Raw genomic sequence first — 12,587 nt, 5'->3', positions numbered from 1 at the left:
CAATCGGCGCGCCCGCGCACACCACGCGTACGCGTGGATGGCACTTTTCGGAAGATCGGCGCGCACGCGCCAGGTGCGCCCACGCGCAAGGGGTCATTCTGCTAAAAATTTTCTAAGTTAAAAAGCTGCAGAATTTCACAGATTTACGCCCCAATCTTCCAACGGACATAACTTCACCATTTCAAATCGTTTTTCACCCGTTCTTCGAACGGCATGGACATCCCGGATCCAATTTCGTTTTTAAACAGATTTGGTACAAAACGGAGATCCGTAGTCCAAGTTATGTCCCGTCAAAGTATGCCCAAAAGCCATAATTTCATTCAAAACCACAATATGCCATTTTCAAAACAAACCATTTTCAACTCTTTCCAAAATCAATCAAAACATGCCAATTTCATCCCTTTTCTTTTAAATCAATCAAAATGTATCAAATTCAACATCAAGCCTCCTCAACTCACACATTGACACATTACCACAATATACAAAATCACTACCTCATCATTTTACCCCACTTCTCCTAAGTGGCTCAAATTCAAACATATTGACATATCATATACTATTCCTCATGCCAATTATCAACAACACCAATTCCAATAAATCATTATGGTACACAATCAACATCATACACACCATCAACATGGTTCAACCCACAATTCAACCATAACCAATTATCAAGCATATATCACAACATGCATACTTCTCATACATCATACCATTAAGGCATCAATAATCATCATCACATATATGACCACATCATATATCTCAATCATTCAACAACATCAACCATTCAATGCCTATCTTAGGGCCTCTAGCCTAAGTATTTCCTACCACATTACATATTAGATACGGGAAACCGAAACCATACCTTAGCCGATTTTCCCAAGCTCCACCGGAGCACTTCTAAACCACTTATCCACAAGCTCTCAAGGCCTCCACACTTCCAAGAACAGATTTTGCACCACCAAACCCTTTCCAAGCTTTTCAAAATCACCAATCAAGCTCCAATATCCACACATACACAACCTAAGCCACAACCATCATACCCATACACAACATCTCAAACCCAAACATCATAAAACAACAAAAATATACTAGGGTTGAGAATCTTACCACACCCAAGGTCCAAGGAGACAAGATCAACCTTCTCCTTCAAGAGAGTTGGGCCCTATAACATCAAAGAACCCAAAATCTCAACATTTTACCCATGAAACTCGAAAATAGGGGCTGAGATTTCGAACAGGAACTTGTGGCTTACCTCAAGATTGATGGTATGGGTTTTGTAGAGCTCTCCGCGGTGAACGCGTGGCCGCAAACGGGGCGGCAATCGGAGCTCTAGATCAAAAGTTATGGTGGTTTGAAGATCAAGTGAGAGAGAGAAGTTGAGAGAATGTTCTTCCCTTCCTCTCCACCATTTCAGCTTGTGTGTGTAACAAATGAGGAGAGAGAGTGCTGAAAACTAGGGTTTTGGTTAAGTTATGTTGGGCCAAGGGCCCACTTTGGGTCCAATTGGCCCGGTTTGGCCCGTTCGGTCCAATCTTGGTCCGAATTCTATAAAATTGGTACCGAAATTCTCGTCTCAATCTCCTCTATCACATTTAGCCATAAAAATCACATTTTAGGCTTTCTAGAATAAATTCTCATTTATGGGTTAATTAGCCGTTAATTAACCGGGTTTTACATTCTACCCACCTAATTGGGAATTTTGCCCACAAAATTCAAATACAATTACCTGAGAATAAATGCGGATAATCCGTTCGCATCACCGACTCAAGTTCCCAAGTGTGTTCCTCAACACCACCTCGACTCCAAGCCACTTTGACTAGTGAAACATCTTTCCCACGCAACCGTTTGATACTAGTATCATCAATTCTGACCGGAGCCACTGGAAGCGTCAAATCTTCCTTTAACTGAACCGATTCAGGTTCCAACACATGGCTAGCATCAGGGGTGTACTTCCGAAGCTGCGACACGTGAAACACGTCGTGCAGGTTCGAAAGATGAGGTGGTAGAGCCATCCGATACGCCACCGGTCCAATCCTCTCCAGGATTTGAAATGGACCAATGTATCGAGGATTCAACTTCTTTGTCTTAATTGCCCTACCTACTCCCGTAGTCGGAGTAACCTTAAGGAAAACATGATCTCCTTCCTCAAATTCTAAGGGCTTTCGCCTCTAATCGGTGTAACTCTTTTGACGACTCTGCGCCGTAAGCATCCTATCACGGATTCTCTTGACTTGTTCAGTAGTCTCAGCTATCATTTCTGGTCCTAACAAGCTTTTCTCTCCAGCTTCATACCAACATAGCGGAGATTGACATTTCCTCCCACACAAGGCCTCATACGGAGCCATTCCGATGCTCGCATGATAACTATTATTGTATGCAAACTCCACTAATGGCATATACCGATCCCAACTCACCGGTTGGTCCAAAACACAAGCTCTCAACATATCCTCTAGTGTTTGGATCGTCCTCTCGGATTGACCATCTGTTTGAGGATGGTAAGCCGTGCTCAAACTTAATCGGGTTCCAAAAGCTTTCTGAAATGCTCCCCAAAACCTTGAAGTGAAACGAGGATCTCTATCAGAGATTATAGTAGTAGGTACACCATGAAGTCTCACAATCTCCTTTATGTATAACTGTGCTAGCTCCTCAAGGGTGTAAGTCATACGAATGGGTAAAAAGTGAGCTGACTTCGTCAGTCGGTCCACAATCACCCAAATAGCATCAAAACCAGCCCTAGTCCTTGGCAATCCAGACACAAAGTCCATTGCAATACTTTCCCACTTCCATTGTGGAATCTCTAAAGGTTGCAACATCCCGGAAGGTCTTTGATGTTCAATCTTTACCTTTTGACAAGTTAAGCACTTTGAAACATATTCCGCCACATCATTCTTCATACCCGGCCACCAAAACATCGCCTTTAAATCATGGTACATCTTAGTACTTCCCGGGTGAATGGAGAATCCGCTTTTGTGTGCCTCCTTTAAGATATCTTGCCTCAAAGTGCCAACATCCGGCACAATGATCCTACCCTTGAATCTCCATAACCCATCTTTTTCTTCCGACACTCTCCACCGTTTTCCTTGCTCAATAGCCGGTAACACCTTCCATAACGCTTCATCATTTTGATGAGCCTTTAGGAGTTCGGACTTAAAATCACTTGAGATCTCTAATCGGCTCAAACACAAAGTTCCGGATACTTCCCGAGCACCAATTTTAAGACCCTCAAATCCCTTGAGCAATTTCTCCTCTTGAAGCATCATCCAAGCCGTGTATAACGACTTCCGACTCAACGCATCAGCCACTACATTCGCCTTTCCTGGATGGTAATGCAACTCAAAGTCGTAGTCCTTCAACAATTCCATCCACCTTCTCTGCCTCATATTAAGCTCTTTCTGATCAAAGAGATACTTCAAGCTCTTATGATCGGAGAAAACTTGGAACTTAACCCCATAGAGATAATGCCTCCACACCTTCAAGGCAAACACAACCGCAGCGAGTTCCAAATCGTGCGTAGGGTAACTAACTTCATGAGGTCTCAACTGTCGTGAGGCATACGCCACCACATTACGATGCTGCATCAGCACGCACCCTAGACCCTTTAATGAGGCATCACAATACACCTCAAATGGCTCATTCGGCTCGGGTAACACTAACACAGGTGCAGTGGTCGACTTTTTCTTCAATGTCTGAAAGCTCTCCTCGCATTCAGGAGTCCAAACAAATGGAGTGTCTTTGCGGGTTAACTTTGTCATTGGCAAAGCTATCTGTGAAAAGCCCTTGATGAATCTTCGGTAATAGCCAGCTAAACCCAGAAAACTCCTTATCTCCGTCACGGTGGTTGGTTGCTTCCAATCCATTACAGCCTCCACCTTAGTTGGATCTACGGCTATTCCCTTCTTACTCACCACATGGCCCAAAAACTTCACCTCACTCTTCCAAAACTCACATTTAGACAGTTTTGCATAGAGTTTCTTCTCCCTTAGAGTCTGCAACACGGTCCTCAAGTGTTCCGCATGCTCTTCTTCAGTTTTGGAATAAATTAGTATATCATCAATGAAGACAACAACGAATTTATCTAGAAACGGACGGAAGACTCTGTTCATGTAATCCATAAACACTGCAGGAGCGTTTGTCAACCCAAAAGACATCACAGTGTACTCGTAATGACCATAACGCGTCCTGAAAGCGGTCTTAGGGATATCCTCATCCCTCACCCTTATCTGGTGATAACCGGATCGCAAATCGATCTTGGAGAAAACTCCAGCTCCTTGTAACTGATCCATGAGATCATCAATTCTCGGCAATGGGTACTTATTCTTTATTGTAACCTTGTTCAGCTGCCTGTAATCCACACAAAGCCGCATACTCCCATCCTTCTTCTTCACCAGTAACACTGGAGCACCCCACGGAGAGACACTTGGCCGTATAAAATTCTTTCCCAACAAGTCCTCTAACTGAGACTTTAGCTCATTCATCTCTAACGGTGACATCCTGTAAGGAGCACTTGAGATTGGTCCCGCCCCGGGCACCAATTCAATAGCAAACTCAACCTCTCGGTTAGGTGGAAACTCATCAATATCATCGGGAAACACTTCCGGAAACTCACACACAACCGGAATCTGTTCCAACTTTTGATCATCACCCGAAACGCCCGCGGTTAACAACATGATACCCTGACATTCGGTTCCGGAACAATTCACCATCATCGAATTCAAGTAATAATTATTTACCACTACCGGCCCTTCTGTATCTTCCGGCATAAAGTACACCGACTTTGTAGAACAATCAAGCAGGACATGGTTCTTAGATAACCAATCCAATCCCAAGATAAGATCAAGACCAATCATCGGTAAGCAGATTAAATTATGAACAAAATCACGCTGCTTGAATCTAAAGGAAACTTCCGGGCATCCTAGCCTAGTTACCATGGCTTCATGGGTAGCATTGTACACTCTTAGATCATAACCTAAAGTTACAATCTTCAGTCCTAACTCATGGGCTTTTTCAAATGCAATGAATGAATGTGATGCTCCCAAATCAAATAAAGCATTTAAAGTTTGACCAGCCATTTCACAGTTACCTCGAATAAGTGTCTCAGATCCCTCAGGTCCTACAGCTGAAGTGGTGAACACTCGACCAGTCTGTTGTGCCTTTCCAGCACCTTGTTTCTGCTTCTCAGGACAATTTACAGCTTTATGCCCTGCCTTTCCACAAGTGTAGTACAAACCCCAACCGGCCTTGCATGGTGCTCCCGGATGGTGACCCCCACATCTAGTACAAGCTTGATCATTCTGAGGCTGCTTCCCATACCTTTTTCCTTGGGAGTTGTTGTTGTTGGGCCTCCTAAAAGAGCTTCCTCTCTTGAAAGACGGACCTCTAGGTGCAAAGCTCTTCCCTCGGTTCTGCGGGAATGATCCCTTTTGACTCCCTTTCTCAGCGGTTGCCCTCTTCACACACTCTTCAGCAACCCTACACTTGTTTACCAACTCGGAGAAAGTCCTAATCTCCATTGGTCCCACTGAACTGAAAATATCACTCCGGAGTCCTCCTTCATACTTAACACACTTCCACTCCTCATATTCCACCGGAGTCCCTTGGCACATACGAGAGAACCTGAACAGCTCCTCAAACTTGTCAGTATACTCTGATATAGACATAGTACCCTGCTTCAGCTGTAACAATTCTAGTTCCTTAGCCGTCCTAGCAGAAGTCGGAAAGTACTTCTTATAGAACTCCTCTTGGAAAGCATTCCAAGTGATATAATCATCACACTGCTGCAGAAGACGTCGGATACCTTGCCACCAATGGGATGCTTCACCGACAAGCATATAGGTAGCAAACTCGACACGCTGCCCTTCAGGTACCACTTGTGCTTGCAGTGCTCGCTCCATAGCCTGAAACCATGTATCAGCCTCAGTCGGACTAGTAGTTCCCTTGAACTTAGGCGGATTAACCTTCAAAAAGTTTGCCAGTGTCATCGGGCCCTGAACTCCACCTCCATCATTACCATGGTTGTTCATCTGTTGACCAAGAGCCTCAGCAGTGGCTTGCATAGCAGCAGCCATGTTCTCCAACGCAGTCATAAAGTTCACCGGGTCATTCTCCGACGCGCGAGCATTCGTACAACCTCTCGCACTACCTCTACCGCGTCCACGAGGCGCCATCTGGTTCCTATACATACCAAACAATCGATATTAAGTTGATCAGTCTCAATATCGGAAGTCTAGTACTTCAAAGTCCCAAATGCATGCTCATGAACATTTATGCCAATTATATCAAGCAGATATACTAATAGCACATAACACACACACAGAGAATGCACAGAAGCATAATCAGTCCATCCCTCAGGCTCTACAGGAACGAACTGCTCTGATACCATAATGTAACACCCTACCATACAGAGTCTTATGCTTAAGTCATAATTCAAAGATGGCAAGGTATTACGACCTCTAAAATAAAAATTTAGTACGTATAGTAGTATGAATGATTGATTATAACTAGGAGCCTTTGTAGAAAAAGGGGTAAACAAAAACCGCAACTCGAAAGCGTAACACTCCGATCGATAACGTAACGAACAAGGATAACCAACGCGCAATTATATATATACAAAGGAGTGTCAAAAACAGGAATATCAAAACTCAAGGTCCGGGTGCGAAGATAACCAGTTCGAGCATAACAATATATACATATGATAAAAATAAGGAAAACCCCGAAGGAAAACCCAAAGGGACACAAATACATAAAACCTATTCTCCAAAATCCTCCCATAAGAGGGGTCAGCACAGTTTGTATTATTCAATGGAGATAAAAGTATCTAAGCAAAACATATAAACCAAAACATAGCCCCGAGAGCAAAGGATCTTCGCAATAAAAGAAGTCTCCAGCATGCATCAGCGGGACGCTTCACGTCCTGCATCTGAAAACCACAAAATCCGCATGGGTGAGAACCAGAGGTTCCCAGTAGGTAACAGCTTCCACATATATAATACATAATAATCGAGGAAAGCCGAAGGCAATCCTAGAACTTCCTCCAAATAATGTCAAAGCTTATAAACAAGCTAAACCATGTAAGGCAACTGACTAAAGATTCTTCAGTCTAACTAATACTTCCCTTTCCAATTCCTTCAGACCTCCCAACCACCAGCAGAAGTATAAAGTAGCAAGCACAGTTATATCAACAAGAAATATACAAACAGGAGCAAGTAAGACATTTAGACAATTAGCACGTTATATGCAGTCAAGTAGGCAATCTCAAACAATTCATATAGTATGCATATGATGAATGCCTGTCCCTAGTGGCTGATGATATCATCTGTCGGTTATAGAGCCAACCCGACAAGTCCTGGTAGCTAACCATTGGACTGTCCCTCTGTCATGCATCCCCAACTCGAGTTATACTCATCATAAACTTGATCATAATCATGATCTATATCCATCACCCTCACTGGTGAATATATACGGGGGCGAGCTCATCCGGGTCTTTCACAGTGCCCGGCCACACTTATGACATAGGGTCAAAAGAGTATCAAGTCTCAACCTGGAGCACGTGGTGGCTAGCCACTGCTACTACCCAGGGAACTCGTAACTCCGATAGTGGAAGTGCAAATCACAATTATCAATAATTCAGCATAAACATGCATGAATTCTCATCCATGGATCAACATCCATATCAGCCATTCCGGCTCACGGTTAAATCCATAACCAGCCAATATCCATAGCATACACAGCTATTCCGGCTCACGGTTCAATCCAGAACCAGCCAATTCATAAACAATTACGGCCCTTCGGCCAATGGCATAACAAGCACTTCCACCACCATCCTCCACATCTCACATAATCATCAATGATCCTCATTGATTATTCATTTCCCTTGCTTCACTCGCAAGTTACCACATCCACTAGCTCCTTCTCTCATAGCTAGGCATATCATAATGATTTAAGATATAAGTGGTGAGATCGGAGGCTTAGAAGTATGAAATTTGGCTTTTAAAACTCAAAAATCAACTTTGGGATGAAAACAGGTCCACGCGTACGCGCACTCCACGCTCACGCGTGGATGGTCTCAAAAACTCATCGACGCGTAAGCGTCATGCACGCTAACGCGTGGATTCCAAACTTGCCCATCGACGCGCACGCGTCAACCACGCGTGCGCGCGGGCGTTCTCGTGCCCCAGGCACAACACCGGCACAGTTCTGGCATAACTCTCTGGAAAATGGCTGGGCATTGGGTGCAGCACAATCGGCGCGCCCGCGCACACCACGCGTACGCGTGGATGGCACTTTTCGGAAGATCGGCGCGCACGCGCCAGGTGCGCCCACGCGCAAGGGGTCATTCTGCTAAAAATTTTCTAAGTTAAAAAGCTGCAGAATTTCACAGATTTACGCCCCAATCTTCCAACGGACATAACTTCACCATTTCAAATCGTTTTTCACCCGTTCTTCGAACGGCATGGACATCCCGGATCCAATTTCGTTTTTAAACAGATTTGGTACAAAACGGAGATCCGTAGTCCAAGTTATGTCCCGTCAAAGTATGCCCAAAAGCCATAATTTCATTCAAAACCACAATATGCCATTTTCAAAACAAACCATTTTCAACTCTTTCCAAAATCAATCAAAACATGCCAATTTCATCCCTTTTCTTTTAAATCAATCAAAATGTATCAAATTCAACATCAAGCCTCCTCAACTCACACATTGACACATTACCACAATATACAAAATCACTACCTCATCATTTTACCCCACTTCTCCTAAGTGGCTCAAATTCAAATATATTGACATATCATATACTATTCCTCATGCCAATTATCAACAACACCAATTCCAATAAATCATTATGGTACACAATCAACATCATACACACCATCAACATGGTTCAACCCACAATTCAACCATAACCAATTATCAAGCATATATCACAACATGCATACTTCTCATACATCATACCATTAAGGCATCAATAATCATCATCACATATATGACCACATCATATATCTCAATCATTCAACAACATCAACCATTCAATGCCTATCTTAGGGCCTCTAGCCTAAGTATTTCCTACCACATTACATATTAGATACGGGAAACCGAAACCATACCTTAGCCGATTTTCCCAAGCTCCACCGGAGCACTTATAAACCACTTATCCACAAGGTCTCAAGGCCTCCACACTTCCAAGAACAGATTTTGCACCACCAAACCCTTTCCAAGCTTTTCAAAATCACCAATCAAGCTCCAATATCCACACATACACAACCTAAGCCACAACCATCATACCCATACACAACATCTCAAACCCAAACATCATAAAACAACAAAAATATACTAGGGTTGAGAATCTTACCACACCCAAGGTCCAAGGAGACAAGATCAACCTTCTCCTTCAGGAGAGTTGGGCCCTATAACATCAAAGAACCCAAAATCTCAACATTTTACCCATGAAACTCGAAAATAGGGGCTGAGATTTCGAACAGGAACTTGTGGCTTACCTCAAGATTGATGGTATGGGTTTTGTAGAGCTCTCCGCGGTGAACGCGTGGCCACAAACGGGGCGGCAATCGGAGCTCTAGATCAAAAGTTATGGTGGTTTGAAGATCAAGTGAGAGAGAGAAGTTGAGAGAATGTTCTTCCCTTCCTCTCCACCATTTCAGCTTGTGTGTGTAACAAATGAGGAGAGAGAGTGCTGAAAACTAGGGTTTTGGTTAAGTTATGTTGGGCCAAGGGCCCACTTTGGGTCCAATTGGCCCGGTTTGGCCCGTTCGGTCCAATCTTGGTCCGAATTCTATAAAATTGGTACCGAAATTCTCGTCTCAATCTCCTCTATCACATTTAGCCATAAAAATCACATTTTAGGCTTTCTAGAATAAATTCTCATTTATGGGTTAATTAGCCGTTAATTAACCGGGTTTTACAAACACCAAGTTGTAACGTGTTTTGGGCGTTCAACTCCGGGTCGTGATGTGTTTCTGGCGTTTTACTCCAGACAACAACATGGAACTGGCGTTGAGCGCCAGTTTGCGTCGTCAATTCCCGAATAAAGTATAGACTATTATATATTGCTGGAAAGCTCTGGATGTCTACTTTCCAACGCTGTTGAGAGCATGCCATTTGGAGTTCTGTAGCTCCAGAAAATCTATTTTGAGTGCAGAAAGGTCAGATTCCAACGGCATCAGCAGTCCTTTGTCAGCCCCCTATCAGAGTTTTGCTCAAGTCCCTCAATTTCTGCCAGAAATTACCTGAAATCACAGAAAAACACACAAACTCATAGTAAAGTTCAGAAGTGTGAATTTAGCATAAAAACTAATGAAAACATCCCTAAAAGTAGCTTGTACTTACTAAAAACTACCTAAAAACAATGCCAAAAAGCGTATAAATTATCCGCTCATCATATGCCTCTTTTAAAAAACAATGGTTTTCAATAAAAGAGAAATCTAAAATCTTTTCTTAAAGAGAAACTGTTCAATTCTTAAAAACTCAAAAACCTTTCAAAAAGGTTTACCTATACTGAACCAAATTAGCCTTTCATACTTTTCCAAACCAGAAACACAAAACCGAAACCGACCATCGGCCCATCTCATTTCAACCATGGCCCTAGGCCCAAACAATCCAACAGCAGCTAATCCACCACAATCCAACAGAGTTTCAGTCGCAAACACAAGTAGGAAGGTTCAAGCACAAACAAATAGTTACAGCAAGTAGAACAATTAGCAGCTAATCACAAGTAATCACAAAGGCAAACCAAGTATAATATGCACATCCAAACAATGTCACATAGATGCATATGATGCATGCCTGTCCTAGTGGCTGATGATATCATCTGTCGGTTATATAGCCAACCCGACAAGTCCTGGTAGCTAACCATTGGACTGTCCCTCTGTCGTTCATCCCCAACTCGAGTTATTCTCAATCATCATCATGTTCATAATCATAATCATAATCCATATCCAACATCCTCACTGGTGTATATTTACAGGGTCGAGCTCATCCGGGACATTCACAGTGCCCAGCCACACTTATGACATAGAGTCAGCAGAGTCTCGAGTCTCCACCTGAAACACATGGTGGCTAGCCACTGCTTTCTCCCAAGAAAATTCGTGCCTCCGATAGTGGAAGTGCAAAATCACAATATCAATATCTCAGCATAGATGCATTCATTCTCAGCCATGAATCAACATTCATCTCAGCCATCCGGCTTAAATTCATAATTCATAGTCAGCCATACGGCTCATAAAATATTTCGCATTTAGCCAAAATTCATTATCACACAGCCATTCCGGCTCATAACAAAATAGCACTTCCACCATCCAACATCATCAAATTCATAAATCAGCATTCAAGCCATAAATCACTTTTTCTCAATTCACTTTATTTTGAAATCAAGTTTCAGCTCTTTTCAGCCTTGCCTTTAAAGATCACATTTCTCAAATCATCTCAGGCTCATAAGCCCGTTTTATCCAAAGTAAGTCCCTTTTTTAAAACAAAGCTACTCTCGGCATCCCCTTTCCAAAACTTCCAAAGCCATGGAAATTAAAGATTTATTTTGAAATATTCAACATCATCCATGCAACAACGGGATTTTATATCAAAAGTTCCTCGGCAGAGTCTCAAGTCTTTAGGGAAGGCCAACCTTTATCAATTCCTTAAAATTTATTGGAACTCTTAAAATCATAGATTCTCGGTTCAAGTAAATAAAATTGAATTTATTATGAAATCGAATCATACAAAATCACAAGTTCCAACCCGGTCCGAAATCAATTCACTTGAAATGGAACCAGCTCATTTGAATCAAACCACTTTCAGATTTCTACTTGAAACCCATTTTTCTAACCTCTTTCAAAATGCCTCAAACCTAATTATTCAATCAAAAGTCTAGTTTCCTTTAAAATCGCTAAAAGCTCCTTTTTATATTAAAATCAATATTAGAGCATCATTCTTTCTCAGTGATTCAAATGGTAAAAATAGTTCATTTCTAAATAAGTCAAACTCAAGGCATAAAGTTCACTTAAATCAATTAAGCTCGAAAACATACATATTCCCTTAATAATTCAAATAATACAATTTCTCAAATCCAAACCTTTTTAAATAACTGTTCAAACAAAGTCTAGGATTCTTATAGAAATTTCGGCAGCACCTCCCCTAAAACTTGGACTTGCCACCCGGTTTAGGTCCCAACTAAACCATTCCACAGTCCTTTTCAACAATACAGATCCAAAATTAGTTCAAAAGCAAGCTAAATCCAACAGTCACCTCATTTTTATATCTCAAAGGAATCATTTCAAAGATCAAATCATTATCAGTCGATTAAACTCATTTCCAAAGCTTTAAAGAAACGGTTCAGCAATAATCCTTTATCAAAACCAAATCATTTAAAGCAAGCCAGGCTGAATCCAAAAGTGTATTCTATTTTTCACATTATCAAGAAAATCAACTCAACTCAAACCAATTTCCCAACTGATTAAACTCGATCTCAGATATTTAAAAGAATCAACTTGAAAAACATTCCGTTTCACAAAGCCGCACAACAATCCAGCCAATAAACATTCATAATCATTCGAGACAATCAAACAATACATAAGGCTCAT

The sequence above is a fragment of the Arachis hypogaea genome, chromosome 5, assembly GCF_003086295.3.
Source record: "Arachis hypogaea cultivar Tifrunner chromosome 5, arahy.Tifrunner.gnm2.J5K5, whole genome shotgun sequence".
Taxonomy (NCBI): domain Eukaryota; kingdom Viridiplantae; phylum Streptophyta; class Magnoliopsida; order Fabales; family Fabaceae; genus Arachis; species Arachis hypogaea.
The sequence above is the reverse complement of the archived record's forward strand: the minus strand, read 5'-3'. Positions refer to the sequence as shown.